Genomic DNA, 24,891 nt, shown 5'->3' with positions numbered 1-24,891 from the left:
GTCGAGGTAATGGTTTCTTGGGTTATGGCAATGAGAACATAGATGGGTTAAATGAGCTGAACAGGGGCCCCAGAGCGAAGGCGTCTAAGAACATAAGGATTAGAAAGGGTAGACATCGCAGAACTTTATGTAGTTTTTGTGGCATGATTTGGATTGGTTGACTCAATTCTTTTCCTTCGTTTACTTGGGTAAATTTCGCACTTTGGGAGGTACGGGCTAAGTATTTCATGGCTCGCTCTTTTCGCTCTCCCTTTTCTCTTTCTATTTTCTCTTTTTTCTTGGGATTTCTCCCCAACATAAATCCTTCAATTTTTTTTTTTATTTGGGCTAAAAGATAGATGGTTGTGGTCTTTAAGTCACGAGGACAGACTGAGTGAGCCTCGTTTGGTAGGCCTATAGTGGACCTTTAATTTTAGTAGGCCTAGGGTGGACCTTTAATTTTAGTAGGCCTAGGGTGGACCTTTAAATTGTCTTAATTTGCAAGCGTATTTAGTCGTTTCTTAAAATGTGCAAATAGCGTAGATTCAAAATGTTATTTTTACCTTATTGAAATTTAACGAAAGAATTACATCGAAAATATTTTTTTTTGCTTCTTTTCAGATTCCAGTTTCCGGGATTAAACTGGAAGTTGTGATTTAGACTTGAACTTTCATTAATTTTTCTGATTATAACCCGTGTATTAATACAAGGAGGTGGCCTAGACTCAAAATAATTACGTGGCGTAAGCCTATAATACTTGACCAAGCGACTCTCAGACTTAGGCTAATTGGACCATAACTTTCGTTGGTTGACACTTTAGATTTTAACCCTTGGGTGTTCATTTGTCATGCGCCATTTTGCTTAATGTTGGCAAGGTAGTTAGTCGGGGAGATCGAATCTTCATTTTTGCAAGACTAGAATCATTAGTGCGGCTTCCCTCTTAGTGTGTATTGCTTTACCCCGATGGTAGCCTTATGGCATGCCGATTTGGGTATTTTCATGGTTCGCCATGTGGCATTCATGGAAAATCTTTTAGTCCGTACTTAGGAGTATTTCAAGGAGCGAGTGGCTCAAGAGGACTATGATAGTCGTGACCCAATGTGATCATAAGCCTTGAGGCCATTAATTTTTGCTAATGGTATTGACACCTTAGGTTCACTTTGGGGGTTGTGCGACTATAGGGGAATGATTTTCAGAATGTGACCGTTTCCATTTTGCAAATACTATAATATATTCTTTTTATTGGTAAGAGAGTGTATTGAGGTCGTAGATTCTTAGCAAGGGATGACAATTACATATGGGTGCTTATTGATTTAAATGTTAGGAAGGGAGACTCAATATGGTTTAACCTTGTAACTTGCAGAACGACACCGAGCATTAGGACCGATTCTATGGATAAGACAACTAAGACTTAGGATTTAGATTGTACTTTTGGCATAGCCTAGTCTAGACTCGGATATATTTATTATTATTCGAACATTATTTTTCCTTGAAAACTTCATTTGAACATTATTTTTTTGAATACTTTGCCCATGTGACATTCAAGGTTATTTCAATTAGCGTGCTCGGTTTTGGAGCCGAACATTGTCGTCATAGGAGGCCTAACAACGACACAAAGAGTTATTTTATTTTTATATTTTTTAGTCGCTTTTAGAATCGAGTGCCTTTCGTACGCCCTCGCAGCAATCTTTACGAATAGTGTTTTTTTGCTACGTATTTTTTTTTTGCGCGGGCACCGAGGCTGCTGCGCCTGACCAAAAGGCCAGGCAGCAACTTCAGCGCCCAGCGAAGGGCGTGAGAAATATTGGCGCCCAGCCAGGGGGGTTGAAAATGCGTCCCTGGCTGGTTCTCGTTTCTTGTTTGCGTATACTTTTTGTTTATGCGACTTTGATTTTGCGTGCTTGCCTAATAACGTCCTTTACGCGTTGTGCAGCGTTTGTGGGATTCGTTACGGGCCATCCCGAGCGTCGCTTATTTTTGTGGCGATCGTTCGGGTTTGCGGAACAAGTATTTTGGTATGACTCTTTGGCCAATTGGTTTGTGAATGTTTGGGCAATTTTTATGGTCGTCGGTTTTCTAGCATTATTTGTCACACACAATCACATATTTCGCTACACATAACTAACATTACATCATGAGGCAATAATAATATGTCATGTAGTTTATGATAGGCTTCTATGGGTAGTATTTGCGCCGGCTTGGTACCGCTTCTATCGCAGATCCAACACATGCCCCGATCGAGGTAGTGCCTTCAACAGACGAATTTCGCCCAAAAGGCCAATCACGATGTAAGCCAAGGGGGAATGCACCAATGAGAGGGACCTAATGGGCGAGCGATTAGGTTAAGGACGGGTGTACTACTAGCGAAAGTGCCGAGTGGACAACATTCGAAGCGTATGCACCCCCCCGGTTGGCGATGGGTATCCTTAGTCCCAACTCCCTAAGGGAGGCAAGATTCGTTATGCGGTTCTGTCCGTTCACATTAATATGCTGATTTTCAGGTCGTCCCAACTTGATGGGGAAATAAACGCGGGGTAGGATCGTTTCACCCTTCGGCTATTTTGATTACCTACGAGCACGAGTATTTCCTTCACTATCCCCAGTGGAGTTGCCACTGTGAGGGGGTCAAAAAAGCACGAGGCTAATGCGTGACCTCGTCCCTCGTGGGTGTGACGTTTCTTTTTGTCAAATCAAGTGTAATTGGATTTCCTGTGAGTTTACACCCAATTGACTAGTTATATAGGAGTCGCCATTCAGTTTTTAACGACAATGAGAAAAACTGACAAAACCCAGTTATCGTGACATAAAGGGAGTGCAATTATGTTTGACCACGACGGTCGTAGATTCCCTTGTGATCCTTGGTGTGGGGATCTCTCAACATACACCCGCAAGGTAGATATTGAGGGTTCGGGGCACTGGAACTACCGAGAGGAGTACTCGCTCTTCGATAACTCCAGAGGCAGGATATCCTTACTAGCTCAGCATAAATAATTGAAGGGACATGCGTTAACTATTAAACTAATCTGAGCTTATTTTAACAATATGCAACATATAATGCTAGATCGATCGCGATTATCTGATTTAGATTGTTTTAAGGGACCTAGCATGATAATCCAATGTCCCAACATATTATCTTTATTAGGCGTGATAGAACAATTAGATTTGATTAGTTTAACAGTTCATAAAAGGGCGAGGAAAGCAATTAAATCATGCGAAGGGGTCACATTACGACGCACCCTTGAGAGGTGCGTCACGGTTCTCAGAAAACTAACCACTTTGACTTTGCTATTTCTCCTTTTATTTAACGAATCTCATGTTACGGGACAGGATACGTTCTGTTCGATTTTTGGATCGATTGCGACAGAACGCGGGATCAATTTCACAGCGTGAGGCTTAGGCTTAGGGGTTGGAGTCAATACTCAGAATATGAATTGTGTGTGTGTGTTTTCACGTCGAATTTGGGGCTATATTTATAGAAAAGAGTTCGTGGAAAGATAGAATTTTAGAGCTTTAATCCACGAAGAATTAGGAAAGAACACGTCCCAGGTAATTTCAGCGCCCAGGGCTGGGCGCCGAAGATTTCGGCGCCCAGAGCCAGGCGTTGAAAATAGGGTCTGGGCCGTTTTCTTTGTTAGATTCGGACTCTTAGAATCCGGAGTGTTTGATACTTATTCGAGTCTTTTAGTGCGTATTAACTTTATGACGGAATGCGTCTGGGCCCATTACGAACTCTAGGCTCGTTAGGATTTTAATTAATACGTAACTCTTGTTTTCGAATCATATTAGGAATAGGATTCCTCTCGCAATTTCTATCTCATTTAGGATTTTTGTTGGAGTGCAACACCTAATTCTGACGGGTTTCTATCTTTTATGACTTGCCACTTTTAACAACTACCTATTACGGCAGTTACTATTTTTAGCAGGTTTCCATAAATAGCAGGTTTCTATAAAAAGCAGGTTTCGATAAATAACAGGTTTCGGGTGAAATGAAAAGGGTGATTGAGATTCGTTATTTTATAGGAGATGCGTTGCCAAGTGGAGATTTATGTTCTCATCATCGAACCTTCCCTTTCGGGAATGGGGACAAAAGTAGGTGTCTACAACGACGTCACGCCCACGAGGGACGAGGTCATGCATTAGCCTCGTGCTTTTTCGACCCCCTCACACATTGTTAGTTTCGTCATACCTTGAAAGCTATATTTAAATAGCCATCTCTCTGTGGGTTCGACCCTGCTTACTACTACATTTTTAGGAGGTTTCGTTAGGATTTTATTTTTGACGGGTGTACGACAGCCAATCAGCTATTCCATCAACTAGATAATTAAAGCTTGAATTCTTTTTCCTCCCTAGATCAATCGGAACTCCAAGGTGCTTTCCCATTCTCTCAACTGATTGCATTGCTAATATGTGCTTACATTTTTCAACTAAAATTGGATCCATTCTTGGTGAGAATTTTACAAAAGATTTTGCAAGGTTTAGTTGTTGTCCTGAAATCTTCCCAAAGTTTGCTATTGTTTCCATTATATGAGAGCAAAAGGACTCGCTTGCCTTAAACAAAAGCATATCATCATCCGCAAAGAACTAATGAGTTATCGAAGGAGCCCTTCGATGCACTTTAATCCCAGGAATTATATTAATACTTTCATCCAGTGTTAACATGCGAGAAAGAATATCCATACAAAAGAGAAAGAGATAAGACGAGAGTGGATCACCTTGTCGGAGGCCACATTTTGGAAGAAATTGATCCGACATTTTACCATTGATTAGAGCTTTGTAGGACACCGTCAAAATACATTGGGATATTAACATAATCCAATGACGATGGAAACCATAAGCATGTAGAACCTTTAAAAGAAATAACCAATTCACCTTGTCATATGCCTTCGACATATCCACCTTTATTGCTGCCAAGCTCAAATTCCTTTTTGTATTTATCACATGTAGTAATTCATGACTAATTAGCACATTATCTTCCATATACTTCCCGGAAAGAAAGCATGCTGGTAAACTGGGATTAGGGAAAGTAAAACTACTTTCATCAAGTTAACCAAACATTTTGCTGCACACTTATAAATGGTATTACATAAGCTAATTGGTCGAAATTGTGAACTCAACTCTGGAGTGGAAACTTTCGAAATCATGATAAGAAGGGTTTGATTCCATTCTTTTAAAATATAGCCTGAGCCTAAGAAACTTTTAACACCCTGCACAACTTAAACACCCACCATATCCCATTTTAACTGAAAAAGTTCCGCGATCATCCCGTCTGGACCTGGAGATTTAGAACTATGAATATCAAACATTTCCTTTTTTATCTCTAAATCTAAAAAGGAAGTATCTAAACTATATTATATTATACGCCCCCCCCCCCCCCCTTATTTATTTGACTTCTACCTTGTAAGTTGTAATCATATACTCCCTTCATTTCGAAATAATGGGGACGGTTTCCTTAAATGGGTGTTTCGAAATAGTAGAGACAATGTGCTTTATTGTAATTTTGGTATATGACTTATCATATTTAATGAATTCATACTACTCTTTATTTCACTTTACTTACAACTTTGCCCCCAATCTACTTTTATATTATCTTTTTACTCATAACTTTCCACCCAACCTATTTTTTTATTCTCCTTTTTTTACACCACTTCACTCAACCTAATTTTTTATTACTTCCTCGGTTCCGGAAATATCGCACCATGGTTGACTTTTACTCCTTTAACCATTACTTTGACTATTAATATCTCAAATCGTGTGCAAGTAAAAATTATAAAAAAATAATATTAGAAAATATATATCGACAAGAATCTAACATGACCCACATGGTTAAAATTTCCTTACGTAGGAATCATAAAAAATAGCCAAAATCGTAGGGTGAATAGTGTAAAAAACAAATGGTATGATATTTCCGGAACAGAGGAAGTATTATTTTCTTACAACATTCCACTTTTCCCATACTTTTTTTTCTTACATTCCAATAATTTATCTTGGTTGTTGTGAAATGCGTAAGTGTTCCCATTATTTCGAAACCGAGGTAGTACGGAGTATTTAAACAACTATAATAAATCTTATCCAGTTATCCTAGTTGTTTATCTAACATTTAAAAATTTTGTGACTTTTTAAACAAACTAAGGGTTTTCCTATATTATAAACAACCTTGTATTTGTTGTTAAACTAACGTTAATATAGAAAATCTTGATATTTTAAAAAGACAAAAACAAATTTTTAATGTAGAAAATCTTGATATTTTAAGAAGACAACAAAACTTTTTAACATTGAGTCGACGACAAGGATAAAAATGAGTAACTATTGCAATTACAAGGGTATAAATTAATGTGTCAAATTTAAAACCTTTGGGTATAACGTAAAAATCAATGAACTATAGAGATACAATTATACAATACAGTGGCGACAATGAACCCTTACTAGTTCTGGAAAATATGTCAAGTTAAAAAAAGAAAAATGTAAAAACGTTTAAAACACAGCATATGCATCTTACAACCTTTTAAAAGTAAGGACTTTGTTTTCACTATTCATCCAATAGTGTAGTGACTAAAAAGCCCTTAAGTTTCTACCATTTATCATTTGTGTCATATTTCTCTCACATTGTCACGTTGTTGCACATTGGGCCCACCAGGTTGATTGTTGCAAATTGGGTTGCCATGTACCCTAGCTCTTACTCCAATCTCCTCCGCCCCCGTTTTCTCTCTCCTCTACCTTCTTCTTTCTCTCTCCCCCATTGTTCTTTTCTGCCACATCTGGGGAAATGACGGGTGGAAGTGGTACTGTGGAACCCAATCAAATTGTGGCAATGATCTCCATGAAACGATGATCGATCTCTCCATTCACCATTTTTTTGATCTGGTGGTTTTCACCATTTTCTTCGATCTCTCTTCTTATATTCTTCTATTCTTTTATTTTTAATTTATTTTTTAATTTATTTTGATGGAAGCAAACAACAAAATGCTTGTGATTCAAAATCTTAGCTTCTTGACTTCGATCTTCGCAAGGTAATTTCTCTCTCTTTTAATTTATTTTCTGTTTTTTTAATTCAATTTAATTTTGTGTAAGAAATGGTTGTGATTATGGTTTTGTTGGTAATTAGGTTTATGTTGGTAATTAGTTTGAATTGTGTAAATTATTTTAATTTAATTTGGAGTGATTTTGGTGGTTTGTTATCAGGACTAATAGGAGGAGAATCAGATTGAGGAGGAAGAGTAGGTGGAACCGAGGGAAGGTTTATGTGAGTAGGGGAAGATGTTAGAAACCGAGGGAAGGTTTATCCTCACTACGCGTACTCCTTCGGAATCTCCTCACTATAGATTCGTCTCTTTCTCCGTGGTATGATTCTCCTTTCTCTGGATTTTTCAAATTAGGGTTTTGTTTCTTGTTTTTAATTGTTGATTTTGTTGAATTATCGTTGGTTTAATTGAATTCAAATATCACAAATTAGTTATTTTAAGGTGGGTTTTTGAAATTTGTGAGTAATTTTGAAGGGGTCAGAAAATACGAGCATTAGGGCTAGCTAAATGTGGGGAGGGGGGTGAAAGGGTGAAAGATAGCTATAGATAGGATTCCTATAAGTAATTATAATGGCCCTTTGTTTTACTTGCAGCTTCTGTTATAGTTATAGTCTTATAAAGGGGGAGAGTGCGGTAGTGGGTATTCCCCAATTAATTTAGCCCTCGTGCTAAGCATGTTTTACACCTGTCACTGGAAGAGGCACGTACACTTGGTAAGACTTTTCTAATGATCTATTGTCAATTGAAGTTGTAGTAAAATAGTTGCTTTAGTCTATTATTATGGTATTCCCTGATTTGGGGTCAGAAAATTCGGGCATTAGGCAAAAAGAACAAGAAGAAGAAGGCCAACTAATTGTGGGGAGGGGAGGGGAGGGGGTGAAATCTAGCTATAGACAGGATTCCAAAAGGTAATGATATGGCCCTTTGTTTTATTTGCAGCTTATGCCATAGTTACAGCTTTACAAAGGGTGCGAGTGCGGTGGTGGATAATTGTTGTGTGGTGGAAATGCCCGTAACGTCTCCATCCTCGTTATTACTTTGGTTTGGACTATGTATTAATGATGCGGGATTCCATTGTACACCCTTAATTCAAGGTGAAAATGATCGATTTGGGACAAGTTGTCCTTCGGTATTGGGATTAATTTTTACCTTATTTTACACAATTGATATTGGTTACTGCACAACTTTTCAATACTTTTATGAAGCATTCTTGTGATTTTGCTCTGTAATATAATTTTGTCTTTTGATTAAGAGCTCTTATGCTTGTTTAACTTGTTTTTCTCAGTGCGGAAACAAATGGTACTTATGGTGATTCAGAGGCCCCCAAGGAGAACGACTCAAAAAAGAGGTATGCTTTAAGTTCTCCTACATGTTTTATAGATTTAGCATCCTTGGATTTCTGTGATTGATATTCTGCAGTTGCTGATTTTTTGGGAAATAGTTCAACAGAGTTGATTGACTAGGAACACTATACAAAAAGTGCTAAGTTGGCGATAATGGATGGATTTAACTGGCATAACCTTTGTCCTTGGGCTGTGAGAGATTGTGGCTTTGTTGATTTGCGAGACAAATAGTAGGATAATAATATATTCAAGTCTCTATTCCTGTATAGTATATTCAATTTTTTTTTCCCTATGAACTCATTATGTTTATCTACTGATGGAATATTGTTGTAGTGAGTTATTAATGGAGTGTTGCATCATATCCTGTTCCCGAGTCCTAAGCTTGCTTTTTATGCATTATTGTAGCGGGAGATCTGAATCATGTGCTCCATCTAGCTCCAAAGCTTGCAGGGAGAAGGCACGCAGGGACCGACTTAATGACAAATAGTTCTCTTTCCTTTCACCTATGTTGGTTATGTTAGATTTACCCGTTTCTGCTGGTTAGAGATTGTGAGGGGGTCGAAAAAGCACGAGGCTAATGCGTGACCTCGTCCCTCGTGGGTGTGACGCTTCTTTTTGTCAAATCAAGTCTAATTGGATTTCCTGTGAGTTTACACCCAATTGACTAGTAATATAGGAGTCGCCATTCATTTTTTAACGACAATGAGAAAAACTGAAAAAATCCGGTTATCGTGACATAAAGGGAGTGCAATTATGTTTGACCACGACGGCCGTAGGTTCCCTTGTGATCCCTGGTGGTGGGGATCGCTCAACGTACACCCGCAGGGTAGAGATTGAGGGTTCCAGGGACTGTAACTACCGAGAGGAGTACTCTCTCTTCGATAACTCCAGAGGCAGGATATCCTTACTAGCTCAGCATAAATAATTGAAGGGACATGCGTTAACTATTAAACTAATCTGAGTTGATTTTAACAATATGCAACATATAGTACTAGATCGAGCGCGATTATCTGATTTTGATTGTTTTAAGGGACCTGGCATGATAATCCAATTTCCCAAAAATATCGTATTTATTAAGCGTGATCGAACAATCAGATTTAGTTAGTTTGACAGTTCATAAAAGGGCGAGGAAAGGAATTAAACCATGGAAAAGGGACACATTACGACGCACCCTTGAGAGGTGCGTCACAGTTCTCAGAAAACTAACCACTTTGACTTTGCTATTTCTCCTTTTATTTAACGAATCTCAAATTATGGGACAGGATACGTTCTGTTCGATTTATGGATCGATTGCGACAGAACGCGTGATCAGTTTTGCAGCGTGAGGCTTAGGCTTAGGGGTTTAGAGTCAATACTCAGAATAATAATTGTGTGTTGTTGTGTCCTTTTCACGTCGAACTTAAGGCCCTATTTATAGAAAAGATTTCGTAGAAAGATAGAATTGTAGAACTCTAATCCACGAGGAATTAGGAAAAAACACGTACCAGGTATTTTCAGCACCCAGGCCTGGGCGCCGAAGATTTCGGCACCCAGAGCCAGGCGTTGAAAATAGGATCTGGGCTGTTTTTCTTAGTCAGATTCGGATTCCTAGAATCCGGAGTATTTGAGATTTAATTGAGTCTTTTAGTGCGTATTAACCTTGTGACGGGATGCGTCTGGGCCCGTTACGAACTCTAGGCTCGTTAGGATTTTAATTAATACGTGACTCTTATTTTCGAATCATATTAGGAATAGGATTCTCTCATAATCTCTATCTCATTTAGGATTTATGTTGGAGTGCAACACCTAATTCTGACAGGTTTCTATCTTTTATGACTTGCCACTTTTAACAACTACCCATTACGGCAGTTTCTATTTTTAGCAGGTTTCCATAAATAGCAGGTTTCGGGTGAAATAAAAAGGGGTGATCGAGATTCGTTATTTTATAGGAGATGCGTTGTCAAGTTGAGATTTATTCTTTCATCATCGAACCTTCCCTTTCGGGAATGGGGACAAAAGTAGGTGTCTACAGTTAGCCCCCACTTTGACTGAGTCTTGGAGTAAGACGATGGTCAAAGTATTAGACGGAGTACGTCGCACAAGCCATGGTGACCTGTTTTGGCGAGGGTCTCACGAGCCCCCGAGTGATAACATTTGACTTAAGGGTCATCACTTGAAGTGTCGACATATCCCTCACGTGTCATTGGGATTTGTCAACGGATAGTATAGAAACTTCCTCACTTTGTCATTGGAAGGATCTAAAGGTGCGCAGAAACTCCCTCACTTTGTCATTGGGAGTAGCTACAGATGTTTTCGAAATCAAAGATATAAAGTGTAATTGGGCCTGGCCAAGCCCAACCACGAGGTAAAAAATGTTTTTAAAGATTCTCATTTTTAGGGCTAGCTAACGAGGAAACCCCCTTGTTTTTATGGGACGTAAAACGAAGGAAAATCCAGCACATCGTTCTTTTTTGGAAAAAACGGAAAACCAATCTTGGAAAAAGGTAAAGCTACTCACATCGTTCTTTTTTGGAAAAAACGGAAAACCAGAAAAAGTTATCGCTGCAGCGACTAAGGACCTGGGCAGTTAGTGACACAGACCCCGCCGGCTAAAGATGGCGAGCCTGTCCGCTAAGGGTGGACACCCCGTCAGATAGAAGTGGACGAATCTATTTTTGAAAATTGAAAAGAAGGACCTACGCGGCTTGTGACGTAGACCCCGCCGGCTAAAGATGGCGAACCTGTCCGCTAAGGGTGGACACCCCGTCCGATAGAAGTGGACGAATCTATTTTAAAATTTGTTTTGTGTTCATTTTTTTGAAAATAAGGACCTACGTGGTTTGCGCCGTAGACCCCGCCGGCTGAAGATGGCGAGCCTGTTTCATTTTGTTTTTTGAAGATTCTATTTTTTGAAAACTGAGGATCTGCGCGGCTAGTGACGCGCGAGCCCTGTCCGCTTAGGGTGGACATCCCTGAATTCGTTTTTTCTTAATTTGGAACTCGCATGGTTCGTGACGCGGTCTTGCCTGATCGAGGTGGGCTAGTCTCTATTTTTTGTTCATTGTGATTTCTTTTGAGATTTCCTCTTTATCCATTCTTCATAGGAGCGAATTCTTCTGAGGGATGCTCGGATTTAGTTGTAACCTGAACGTGGGTTGACAACGGATTTAGACGGACCTTTGTCTTGCGACCGTCTGCTTTCGTGGTTTTGAGCTAGTCTTCACGGCTCGATTTTTGCCACCACTTGATCTTTGATCAGAGGACCATGTACAAGTGTCCTTGACGACCCTTTTCTGCGGCCGAACCTGTTCTTTTGAGATCATCCAAACATGGGACGGCGTATAGCGCAGTCCGGGAATGTGATATTGATTGCGCGCTTTTTGTTGGAGTTTACTTTCCGCGAGTCCCCAAGCACTTGGGCTTTGTTAGTCATTTTTCGCATACTTCATAACGTCTTTTAATCATGTTTGGGGTCGTGCTCGTATGTGCGAGCGACCTTTCATAGTGGTGTGCTATTTTGGCGAAGTCGTGGGGTGCAACTTCAGTCTTTGGGCGACAAGGTTTAATATTATCCGGTTTATCTTGGCCGGGATTAATCTTTTGACAGACAAACATTTTTTATTTGAGAAACTAACGACTTAACAACATTTTTTGGTGTTTCGAAGAATAACCTTGATATTTCACATTTGTTTTGAAAAGTGTACATATATGTTCCTGGAGACAAGTCTAAGTTTCGACCAAGTTTTACCATTCATTTTTGCTATTTGGGAGCTTAAAGGTACTTTTGGGCTTGATCTTAATTGCACATAGGGCGTCGTGTCTAGCAACACGGTTTTATGTCTTTTCCTGTTCCGCGTTTTGTGAAATCTGGGCCTTGGGCTGCATTTTCGGCGCCCAAGGCTGGGCGTGAATTATTTCGGCGCCCAGCTTCGGGCGCTGAAAGTCCTTTCCTGGCGAATTTTGACTTTCGGATTTCTTAACGCGTTTCCGAATGGGATCAGGATGTCACTTGATGCGTTCAGCTATATATAGGGGCTAGATACGTCCCTATTTTCCATCACTCTCAATTTCCTTCTTTCTTTGCTTTGTTTTAGTTACTCCTTGCTTTCGTCATGTCGATTCCTACTTTCTCACTCCAACGGGCTGTCAGGCGTTGGCTACGGGCCCTTAATCCTACAGAAAAGGCTTTGTTGAAAGAATACCACTTATAGGCACTTTTAGGCTTTCAACAAATTAACATTGACTATAATTTTCTGCACGCAGCCCTAAGCTTTTGGGATTCCGATCATCATGTTTTTGTCTTTCGGGACAACGAAATATGTCCCTTGCTAGATGAATTTGCTGCGATCCTTGGTTATCCTACTAATGCTACCCCTGCCACTCCTGGCACTATTGAAGAGAGTAAAACAACCATAGGGGCTTTCCTAGGACTAGATGCTAACATGCTTGCTGAAGTTGTTGTAGGTGATGAGGTTAATTTGGCAAACTTGTAAAACATCACTTTAGGCCTAGTAAGAATATGACCGAACAGAAATTTAATATTCGAGCCCTTGTATTTTGTTTGTTGAATCATTATTTGCTGTTGAATAACAATGGTGAGTTCGGTGACATATGGTTGATCCCCTTGATTAGCCAGATGGAAAGTTGCTATTCTATTATGCCGTTGGTTGTTGCCGAGACTTTGCTGAGTGCGGATGAGCTGAAGAAGGATGCCAAATCTGAATATTTTAAGGGAAGCCCCTTATTACTGCAGGTAATCGATTTTTTTCTTTGCGCACGTATACGTTTTTTGCATATATATTTTTTATTCGTCCTACCCTGGGGCTAAGTTTCAGCGCCCAGGGCTGGGCGCTGGAATTTTCGGCGCCTGGTCCTGGGCGTTGAAACTGCGCCCCAGGAACCGTTTTCTTTTTATTATTATTTTTTTTCATCGTACCCGTGTTTTGCAGATTTGGCTCGTGGAACGGCTTAGGCGCTTGGAAGCTCCTGCCGATCCTAAACATTATCTCCCTATAGCCTTGGGTAACCGAAAATATTTGCACCGAGGCCAGGACGAGGCCGAATGGGCCTCCTTTTTTACTTATGGCATCTGTTCTATTAAGTGGGTGGTACCATGGTGGGGTTTGACTACTATGACGGGGGGTTCTGATGTATCGGTTTATGTTTCTTTGTTGGGGCTATCTCGGCCCACTTATATTTTCCCTTACCGAGTCATGCGTCAATACGGTTTAAGGCAGACTATCCTCTTTTCTGATACGGTACCACCTAAAGTAGCGGCCTTTTCACAAGCACGGGTTCTAGCGTGGGCTAAGTATTATGATGGTCTCCCGCGTTGGGCCGTAGCTACAAATGGCTTTGTGTGTCTTTCTGAAAACTACAAGTTGTGGATGAGCTCCGATGATAAAGCTGTGAGGACCGAGGCTCGAAATGGGGAGCCGGCTGAGCTTTTGATACCTCGTATTCGTGTTAAGTATGAGGGTCCTGATTCTGCCAAACCTCGTACCCATGGTATTAAGACTGTGAAAGCTTGTCCTGATCGAAAGCGAAAGGAAGTTCCTCCCCGTTCCAGTTCCAGGCCTAAAAAGATGCCTAACATGAAGGGGCCTGCTGTTGTTAAAAGAAATGCAAGCTCTCGCGGAGATCGTCGCCGGAACAATGTATGGGTTAGGAAAGCTCAGCCGCCTGTAGAAACAGTGACTAGTCTAGTTGATGATAATAATCCTTCTCCCACCATTGTCTGTGCCCTTGAGGCTGAGCGGGCTATAACTGAGAATGTTTCTGAAGCCTTGACATCTTTGGAAGTTAGTGTCCAGGAGCCGGTTCTTATGGAGATTGATATAGGGGCAGCGCAGAAGACTGTGGGGGTGGATCCTGCGAACATTGCCCTCTACAAGACTTTATTTGATGATCCGGAAGAACTAGAGTAGTGTAGTTCTTGCTAGGGTGTAGGTGCCCTTTATTTATTTCAGTTGTGTTTGTTTTTTCATTTCTTAGCACTTTGTTTTCCTTATTATCATTTTTCAATAAAGGCGTATTTTATTTTTCATTTTTTTGTTTCTCCTCTTTTTTATATTTTTATATGTCTAACACTTTTTGCACATTTTATATATGGTTTTTTTTATTGGACCGAATCCTTGGAAAGGATTGCCTACGTATCTTGTCAGAATCAGGTCGCGCGTAGTTCTAGATAGAATAAGTTCTCGGATGCCGGATTTTAATGGATATGCCCTGAGGTGGTAGCATATTACTTAATCGGTCAAATGAGTGAAGTATTATCATTATTTTCGCCTCGTCTACCGTTTTTGCCGTAAGTATTATGTAAAAACGAAATTCGACTTTTTTTGTATGGCTATATTTTTTGGTAAGCTTGTTTGGATACGTGCTGTACCCCCCAAGTGTTCGTTATTTTTCCGTTATGTGCGGATAAAATGACGAGCACTTCTAAAAATTAGGCAGGCAAAGAGTTTCAACGCCCAGGCTGGGGCGTCAAAGATTTCGGCGCCCAGCCCTGGGCGCTGAAAATGATTTGGGCGGTCGTTTTTAACGCTTTGCTTCACGTGTTCTTGCATTTCCTTTTTTTTCTTTTTTTCGTTTTAGTTCTTTGATTTTTGCTCGTATTTAAGATCAATTTTGAGGCTATTTCGGAGGATTTTTTTACTGTTAGCGTGAGATGCATTTTTGTCCGGATTAATTTTTTCTATCCGTGACACGAAACGGCTTTGAAAACGGAGTTAGGGTGTGGAAGATATGAAGATCTTTGTGTAGGCTTTTGAGGTGGGCTGAGGTGCGTGTCGTTTTTGAAGGGTATGGCGGGGTTAAATTTTACTAATTCCCTTTTTAAGCAATATTTGCATTTGTTTTGGATTTTTGATTTCCTTCGATTTCTTTGGGTTGCATGGATTGACTTTTGTGATGACACTGGTTGACCTTTATGTTTTGGGGATATGAAGGGGATGGTGCGGTTTATTTTGTGGGTTTCGGGAATTGGTTCCCATGGCACTATTTCAAGACCGAGTGGGCCTCGTTTGTTGGGCCTAGAGTGGGTCGCCTCTTTATTTTTGTATTTTGCAAGTACATTTGGTGTTTACTTAGTGTTAGAATAAAATTTTAGGAGAAATATTACGCCTTTATTAATTTGGAAAGTAAGGAAAACACACTGAAATAAACTTGACCTATATTCTAAGGGGTCTTAGGATCATCTAAAGTCTTTATTATTTTTCTACCAATCTAAAGAACTACTAGGCGCTTTTTATTAAGATGCAGGAGCGATTACCCGGGTTGGATCGAAACCTTCATCTTGTAAAGCTAGGGTAGTCATCACAGTCTCGTCCTCCACAGGCCTCGATTCGTTAAACAATGTCCATAGAGCCTAGTCGTCCAATATTTCAGCTGTTTTAGTCTTGGTGAGGTGGGGTGCCTCATCCAAGGTGTGGCAGTCATGGAAGAATTCAAATCCTGGTCTTAGCAAGCCATCCTGAACGAAGGGTTCAGGAAAATCACAGCATGGGTGTCCTTCTCCTTCCCGAATGAACATCCCGTTAAGGGTTCTTTGATATGGGGGAAGGAGAGTGGTTTGTTTGGCTTTGTTAAGGCGTAGCCCAGACAGGCGGTCAGCAATATCTTCCTCCGTTGGTTCATAGCCTAAGCCAAAGGGAGTAGATTTGTTGGGTAAAGGATGGAATGTGCATTCCTTCTTCCTTATGCCCAATGGGGTTCCAGGGAAATAACCTTGAGCTAACAGCATTCTAGGGATGACTCGGGATGCGTGCGGGTCTAGGAATGTTGGATCATAATCTTCGATTAACTGGATTGTCTCTTCCATTTGAAACCCGTAATGGTCGTCTGCAGTTTCGGCCGTTCCAACCATAGTACAACTTACGTCGAGAGGAGGGGCGCGGATTTCTAGTATTACCCCGTTATGGTTAAGTTTAACCATTTGGTGCAAGGTAGAAGCCACACTTCCTAAGTCATGGAGCCAAGGTCGCCCCAAGAGGAGGTTGAAAGTGGGCTTGATGTCGATTATTTGAAACTCCGTGGTGCGTGCCACAGGCTCGGTTTGTATGGTAAGGTTGATTTTTCCCAATACAAGCCTTCGGGAGTTATCATAAGCTGGTACCCCTTGCGTGGAGGTTTGGAAGTCATCGTTTCCTAGCCCCAAGCAATGGGCGGTTCGCAATGGGCAAACGTTAACCGCCGAACCATTATCTACGAGCGCTAGGGGGATGTTTTGTCCTTTACATCCAACCACTAGATAAAGGGCTTTATTGTGGGCACCCCCCTCTTTGGGCAAGTCTTTGTCAGTGAAAACGATGGCCTTTTCTCCAGCATCTCTCGTGAAGTGGTTAACCAATGAGTCAGGTGTGATATCTGTAGGCACCGAGATGAGGTCAAGTGAGCGAATAAGCTTTTCGCGATGTTCCTTTGAAGTACACATGAGATCCCAGATGGTAATCTCGGCCTTGGTTCTTTTTAGTTGTTTCAAGAGAGGATTTTCAATGACTTCCGCGACGGTGGTGTGCCGTCCATTCTCAGGAGTTTGCCTAACTGGGATATCGTCCATAGGAGGTGGGTGAATATCCGGTTGGTATATCCTTCCGGGTCGGGTGAGGTTGTCGACCTCGGGCTCCTGAGGGGTGGTGTCAGTGAGACCATACCCGGGCCAAGTTTCAGTAAAGAGGTCCTGGCCTGACACTTGAGATAGGTAAATATCTTCAGCATCGTCATCCCACACACCGCACACTTCTCTCTCGATTTGATCCACAGGGACCACGGCGAGTGGTGCACCTTGTGGTGTAATGTACACCGTAGGGTCAAAGTTCTCATTTTCTGGTTGGTCGAGAGAGATATGACAAGAGCCGAGTGGGCTCTTGTTGTTGTTGGGTTTGCCAACGTTAGGGAGAGGTATCACTTCATCCTCTATCATGTCCTGGATCGTATGTTTTAGATTCCAGCAGTTTTCAGTGTCATGCCCATTTCCTTGATGGAATTTGCAGTAAGTACCTTCGACCCAATATTTTCCCTTGACAGGAGGGTCACGGGTGGGGCCTATAGGTCTCAACTTTCTTTGATTGGTTAGTCTTTCAAAGGCTTGTACCAAAGTCGACCAGAGTGGGACAAACTTTCGGTCTCGGACCCATCTTCCAGGTCTTCTTCGGGCGAGAGTCTCCTCTACGGCATGGACTTCTTGGGTTTGGGATGTGTTGCCGCTGTTGTAGGTATTGCTTTTGTATGCGGGTTTACTTTGTATTGTTTTTGCGAGATCATCCTCGATCTTTATTCCCACATCATAAACTCTTTTGAAAGTGTCAAGTCCCAGGTACCGAAGGTGCTGTCTGTAGGCCGGGTCCAGGTTGTCAATGAATTTTTGGACCAATTCTGTTTCGGGAGGCCTATTGATTAGCTGGGCCGCCTGATCCCTCCATCTAGCAAAGTAGGTTGTGAAACCCTTATTTTTCTTTTGGAAGAGAACTTCCAGCTCGCGCATTGTGACTTGAAAATCCATGTTCGACGAGTATTGCTTGATGAAGACATTGACAAAGTCTTCCCAAGTGGGGAAGAGCTTAGGGTCCTGGTGATAGTACCATTTGAGCGGCACAGGTTCCAAGGACAAAGGAAAGGCAGGTAAATACATGGACTTGTCCACGCCTTTCAAGTTCATGGCATTCACAAAGCTCAATAGATGATCACGGGGATTGTCCGTGGCTTTAAACTTTGGTAAGTCAGATGAACTAAACTTTTCTGGTAGTTTGCCAGGAAAAAGTTCAGGATCGAGGGAGAAGTACTTGCTCCCCATGGTTTGCTGTAGGACCATTTTTTCAATCCTCTTCTCGTTATTGAGGTCATTTTTGGCTTGTGCAGCCGCTAAGGCTTCGTTTTCCATTTTCAGTTGGCCCATGAGTTGGGTCATTTGAGCCATCTGGTCTCGCAATTCTTCGATAGACATGTTTGAGGGTGCGAATCGAGGTTGGGGAAGCGGAGATCCTTGAAATGAGGGATGACGGACGGAGCTTGGAGTCACTAAACCTACTAAACCTGGTGTTGGCGATGTATCTTCGAGGTGCACTAACCGTTGATTTCCTGATCGGCACCAAGTGGCAGGACCAGTCCTATGCATAAGATAAGCTAAAGTTTAGGTCCCAAAGTTTCAAGTATTACTTAGTCTAGACTTCGACTCTCTCTATTGGTTTTTCACTCTTTCTTTTGTTGGTAAACTTTTTAGTTCTTTCTTTTGGTCATTCTTTGGATTTTCGAAACACTTGCATGTTCGGTTTTGGTGCCGAGCATTGTCGTCGTAAGAGGCCTAACAACGAACGGTTTTTTTGTGTTACGTATTTTCCTTTTGCGCGGGCACCGAGGCTGCTGCGCCTGACCAGAAGGTCAAGCAGCAACTTCAGCGGCCAGCGTAGGGCGTGAGAAATTCTGGCGCCCAGCCAGGGGCGTTGAAAATGCGTCCCTGGCTGGTTCTCGTTTTCTGTTTGCGTCTACTTTTGTTTATGCGACTTCGATTTTGCGTGCTTGCCTAATAACGTCCTTTACGCGTTGTGCAGCGTTTGTGGGATTCGTTACAGGCCATCCCGAGCGTCGCTTATTTTTGTGGCGATCGTTCGGGTTTGCGGAACACGTATTTCGGTATAACTCTTTGGCAAATTGGTTTATGAATGTTTGGGAAATTTTTAAGGTCGTTGGTTTTTCTAGGATAGTTTGTCACACGCAATCATATATTTCGCTACACATAACTAACATTCCATCATGAGGCAATAATAATATGTCATGTAGTTTATGATAGGCTTGTATGGGTAGTTATTTGTGCCTGGCTTGGTACCGCTTCTATCGCAGATCCACCACATGCCCCGGTCGGGGTACTGTTTTCAACAGACGAATTTCGTCCCAGAAGGCCAACCCGCAAGTGCAAGCCAAGGGGGCATGCAGGCGAGAGGGACCTAGTGGGCGAGCGATTGGGTTTGGGACGGGTGTACTACTAGCGAAAGTGCCGAGTGGACAACATTCGAAGCGTATGCACCCCCCGGTTGGCGATGGGTATCCTTAGACCCAACTCCCGAGATGAAACACCAAGGGAGCCAAGATTCGTTATGCGGTTCTGTCCGTTCACATTAATATGCTGATTTTCAGGTCGTCCCAACTTGATGGGGAAATAAACGCGGGGTAGGAACGTTTCACCCTTGGGCTATTTTGATTACCTACAAGCACGAGTATTTCCTTCACTATCCCCAGTGGAGTCGCCACTGTGAGGGGGTCGAAAAAGCACGAGGCTAATGTGTGACCTCGTCCCTCGTGGGTGTGACACTTCTTTTTGTCAAATCAAGTGTAATTGGATTTCCTGTGAGTTTACACCCAATTGACTAGTAATATAGGAGTTGCCATTCAGTTTTTAACGACAATGAGAAAAACTGACAAAACCCGGTTATCGTGACATAAAGGGAGTGCAATTATGTTTGACCACGACGGCCGTAGGTTCCCTTGTGATCCCTGGTGGTGGGGATCGCTCAACGTACACCCGCAGGGTAGAGATTGACCGTTCGGGGGACTGTAACTACCGAGAGGAGTACTCTCTCTTCGATAACTCCAGAGGCAGGATATCTTTACTAGCTCAGCATAAATAATTGAAGGGACATGTGTTAACTATTAAACTAATCTGAGTTGATTTTAACAATATGCAACATATAGTACTAGATCGAGCGCGATTATCCGATTTAGATTGTTTTAAGGGACCTAGCATGATAATCCAATTTCCCAAAAATATCGTATTTATTAAGCGTGATCGAACAATCAGATTTAGTTAGTTTAACAGTTCATAAAAGGGCGAGGAAAGCAATTAAACCATGGAAAAGGGACACATTACGACGCACCCTTGAGAGGTGCGTCACGGTTCTCAGAAAACTAACCACTTTGACTTTGCTATTTCTCCTTTTATTTAAAGAATCTCAAATTATGGGACAGGATACGTTCTGTTCGATTTATGGATCGATTGCGACAGAACGCGTGATCAGTTTTGCAGCGTGAGGCTTAGGCTTAGGGGTTTAGAGTCTATACTCAGAATAATAATTGTGTGTTGTTGTGTCCTTTTCACGTCGAACTTAAGGCCCTATTTATAGAAAAGAGTTCGTGGAAAGATAGAATTGTAGAACTATCATCCACGAGGAATGAGGAAAAAACACGTACCAGGTATTTTCAGCTCCCAGGCCTGGGCGCCGAAAATAGGATCTGGGCTGTTTTTCTTAGTCAGATTCGGATTCCTAGAATCCGGAGTATTTGAGATTTAATTGAGTCTTTTAGTGCATATTAACCTTGTGACGGGATGCGTCTGGGCCCGTTACGAACTTTATGCTCGTTAGGATTTTAATTAATACGTGACTCTTATTTTCGAATCATATTAGGAATAGGATTCTCTCATAATCTCTATCTCGTTTAGGATTTATGTTGGAGTGCAACACCTAATTCTGACAGGTTTCTATGTTTTATGACTTGCCACTTTTAACAACTACCCATTACGGCAGTTACTATTTTTAGCAGGTTTCTATAAATAGCAGGTTTCAGGTGAAATGAAAAAGGGTGATCGAGATTCGTTATTTTATAGGAGATGCGTTGTCAAGTGGAGATTTATGCTTTCATCATCGAACCTTCCCTTTCGGGAATGGGGACAAAAGTAGGTGCCTACAGAGATACACCTATATATTCTTGTTGTTGTCTATGTTATATGTAACTAGTGGTGCTGGTTAGGTTTGAAGGAAATAATGCCCTTGGTCCAAGTATGCATTTAATGATAAGTCTAATAAATGCAGTTCAGTATTAATTAACAAGTTAATAAATCCAGTGAGATCAAGTGAGTTGGATGCCTAGCTAGAGGCCGCTTCAGTTCAAGTGGAATTAATTATATTAATCCACAGCTTACTCTTGACTGAACCCGTAGGGTCACACAAATAGTACGTAAACGGATCAAGTATTTAATGGCATTAAATACTCCATCTATGGATATTCGGAATCGATGGATCTTGGTTTCAGTGGGAGCTGAGATCGTCAAAGGCAAGCAAGTGAATACTCCGGAAACGATGATATCGCCGAAAACGGAAATATGGATCGTATCGGAAATATAAATATTATCCAAGTCGTAGATGTTGCCGGAAACGGAAACATGGTACGTATCGGAAACTATTATTGGAAATGGAAATATTGCCGGAAACGGAAATATTATCGGAATCGGAAAATATTTTCAGAATCGGAAATATTATCGGAATCGGAAAATAATTCCGGAAACGGAAATATTGAATATTTGTTCGAAACGGAAATTAATTCCGGAATCGGAAATATTAAATATTGTTCGTATCGGAAATGAATTCCGGAATCGAGAATTTAATCAGAAGCGTATCGTACGAATTAGCATCGGACGAGGCCTGCCAGACGAAGGCCCAGCACAAAGCTGGGCCATCGCCCAGCAAGCCAAAGCGCAAACACACGCCAAAGTCAAGACCAGGCCCAGCACAAAGGCCAGGCCCAGCCAAGGCCTTCGCCGCGCGCGCATCAAAGGCAGCGGCGAGCTGGGCCGTAAGGCATGCGTGCGGTGCATTATGCCACTCGTGTGTGTTACTCGGAATCCTAAGGCTACCGGGATTCGTAATGTGATTAAATCTAATCCTAAAAGATAAAGTTTGTTTAATTAGAGTCCTAGTAGGATTGTAATTAACCATAAACTCTATAAATAGGTGCCTAGGGTCACATATTTACATCGAGAATTGAAGTATTCAAAGGTAAGATTTTGGAACAAAATAAGCCAAACACTTGTAGCTTATTAGCTGAAATTCTTAGGACCTTAAGGGCGATTCTAGTTGGTCAAGCTTAAGGCGGATCCGGACGTGCTGTGGACTATCTACGGAGGAACGACACTTGGAGTCCTAAAGACTTGTTCTTGTTCGGTTCGGGCGCAGCTAGGGAGGGCACGCTACAAAGTGTATGCATCTAAATTATGCTAAATGATTATGTGTAAATAATATGTTTCCTGGCATTAAGGTTTTCCGCATGATTTATGTTTTGTCATATCTATCATAACCTACCAGTGTTATCACGAGCCTCTTATTATTTTCATAATCTAAATTGCATGTGTAAGGTTATGATTCATATGACAAAACATAAATCATGCGGAAAAACCATAAAGCCAGGAAAGCATATTATTTACACATAATCATTTAGCATAGTTTAGATGCATACACTTTGTTGCATGCCCTCCGTAGCTGCCCCCGAACCGAACAAGAACAAGTCTTTAGGACTCCAAGTGTCGTCCCTCCGTAGATAGTCCACAGCACGTCCGGATCCGCCTTAAGCTTGACCAACTAGAATCGCCCTTAAGGTTGCTTAGGAATTTCGGGTATTTTAGGTGCAAGTGTATGGCTGATTTTTTCTTCAAAATCTTACCTTTAGAATACTTCAATTGTGTCTATAAATTATGACCCTAGGCTCCTATTTATAGAGGTAAGGAAAAGGAATTATAATCCTACTAGGATTTGGATTTATTAATTAGAATCCAACTTGAACTCTAAATAATAAACTTAATCTATTAGGATTAGGATTTAATCATATATCAAATCCTGATAGCTTTAGGATTCGTATAGCACGCACACGAGCATCGCACGAGCACCGCACACTCGCGCAGGCCTTGCGGCCCACGCTGAGCGCACAGCGCTCGGCCCATGCTCGCTGCCTGTGTCCGCGCGCGCGCCCAAGGCCTTGGCTGGGCCTGGCCTTGCGCTGGGCCTGGTCGAGGCTTGGCGTGTGTTGGTGATGCGTGTGGCTTGCTGGGCGATGGCCTGGCTTCGTGCTGGGATTTCGTCTAGCGAGCCTCGTCCGATGCTAATTCTTACGATACGCTTCCGATTAAATTCCCGACACCGGAATTCATTTCCGATACGAACAATATTTCATATTTCCGATTCCGGAATTAATTTCCGTCTCGAACAAATATTTAATATTTCCGTTTCCGGAATTATTTTTCGATTCCGATAATATTTCCGATTCTGACAATATTTCCGTTTCCGGCAATATTTCCGATTCCGGCAATATTTCCATTTCCGATAATATTTTCCGACACGTACCATGTTTCCGTTTCCGGCAACATCTACGACTTGGATAATATTTATATTTCCGATACGATCCATATTTCCGTTTCCGGTAATATCATCGTTTCCGGAGTATTCATTTCTTGCTTGTGACGATTTTAGCTCCCACTGAAACCAAGATCCGTCGATTCCGAATATCCATAGATGGAGTATTTAATGCCATTAAATACTTAATCCGTTTACGTACTATTTGTGTGACCCTACGGGTTCAGTCAAGAGTAAGCTGTGGATTAATATAATTAATTCCACTTGAACTGAAGCGGCCTCTAGCTAGGCATTCAGCTCACTTTATCTCACTGAATTATAAACTTGTTAATTAATACTGAACCGCATTTATTAGACTTAATATTATATGCATACTTGGACCAAGGGCATTATTTCCTTCAGTCTCCCACTTGTCCTTAGGGACAAGTGTGCATTACCTAATTCCTTTGTCGCTCGATGCTTGCTCTTGAACATAAGGTAAGAGTTGTCATCCTTATTATGTCCATAGGTGTTTCTCGGTTTCAGAGTTCAACTGATCAAATAAACAGATAATCATAGCCTATGATTCATCCGAGCACGGCCATGCATTTTACAGTTTCTAGCTCTCCGAGTGGCCTTGTACAACTTTTAAGCATCTCAGCCCGATTTATGGGAGGACAATCCCAATCCTGCGATCTTGAGATTAGACTTCGTTTGATAGGTGATTACCTGAGCGTTGCCTTTATAGCCTCCTTTTACGGTGCGACGGTTGGTCAACGTCAAAGCAACCAGTTCTCAAACAAGTAATCTCAAATCACTCAGGTATTGAGGATTTAGTGTCTAATAATTTTAATGAAATTTACTTATGACAGATTTTCATCTCTTACAGTAAAGTTTCATAGGTCTGTCCGATACTAGTCTTCCCAAAGTAAGTATCTATGCAAATGATTATGACATTGCCATGCCCACATAGTTCAAGAAACAAAACTACTAGTCATCTTGCATTCTAGTCGTCTAACGTTTTCTATGCGTCCAATTTAATAGAAAACTCCGACCAGGGACCATTTTCAACTTTTAACATTCAAGTTCACTTGATAGACATTTCTTAGTCACAGGACTGGTCCTGACAGTCTATCTTGAATATTTCGTCAAATTGAAGGGACTCATCATTTAATAAACCACAAATTAAATGGAAAAATGAATTCTATTCATTTATTGTGAATGATTAACCAATAATTTTTTACAAAGAATTTAACTCTAAAACCTTAAAACATTAAATAAGGACATCAAAGCCATTCTCCAACATGCTTGATTCCCATAGCTGCAGTGTGCGAGTTGTGCTTCGCCTGCGGCAGATGTTTAGTCAATGGATCTGATATGTTGTCATCAGTTCCAATCTTTCTTATCTCGACTTCTTTTCTTTCAACAAACTCTCGTAGAAGGTGAAATCTACGAAGTACATGCTTGACTCTTTGGTGGTGT

The sequence above is a fragment of the Spinacia oleracea genome, chromosome 5, assembly GCF_020520425.1.
Source record: "Spinacia oleracea cultivar Varoflay chromosome 5, BTI_SOV_V1, whole genome shotgun sequence".
Lineage (NCBI taxonomy): Eukaryota > Viridiplantae > Streptophyta > Magnoliopsida > Caryophyllales > Amaranthaceae > Spinacia > Spinacia oleracea.
Note: the sequence above shows the minus strand (reverse complement) of the source record.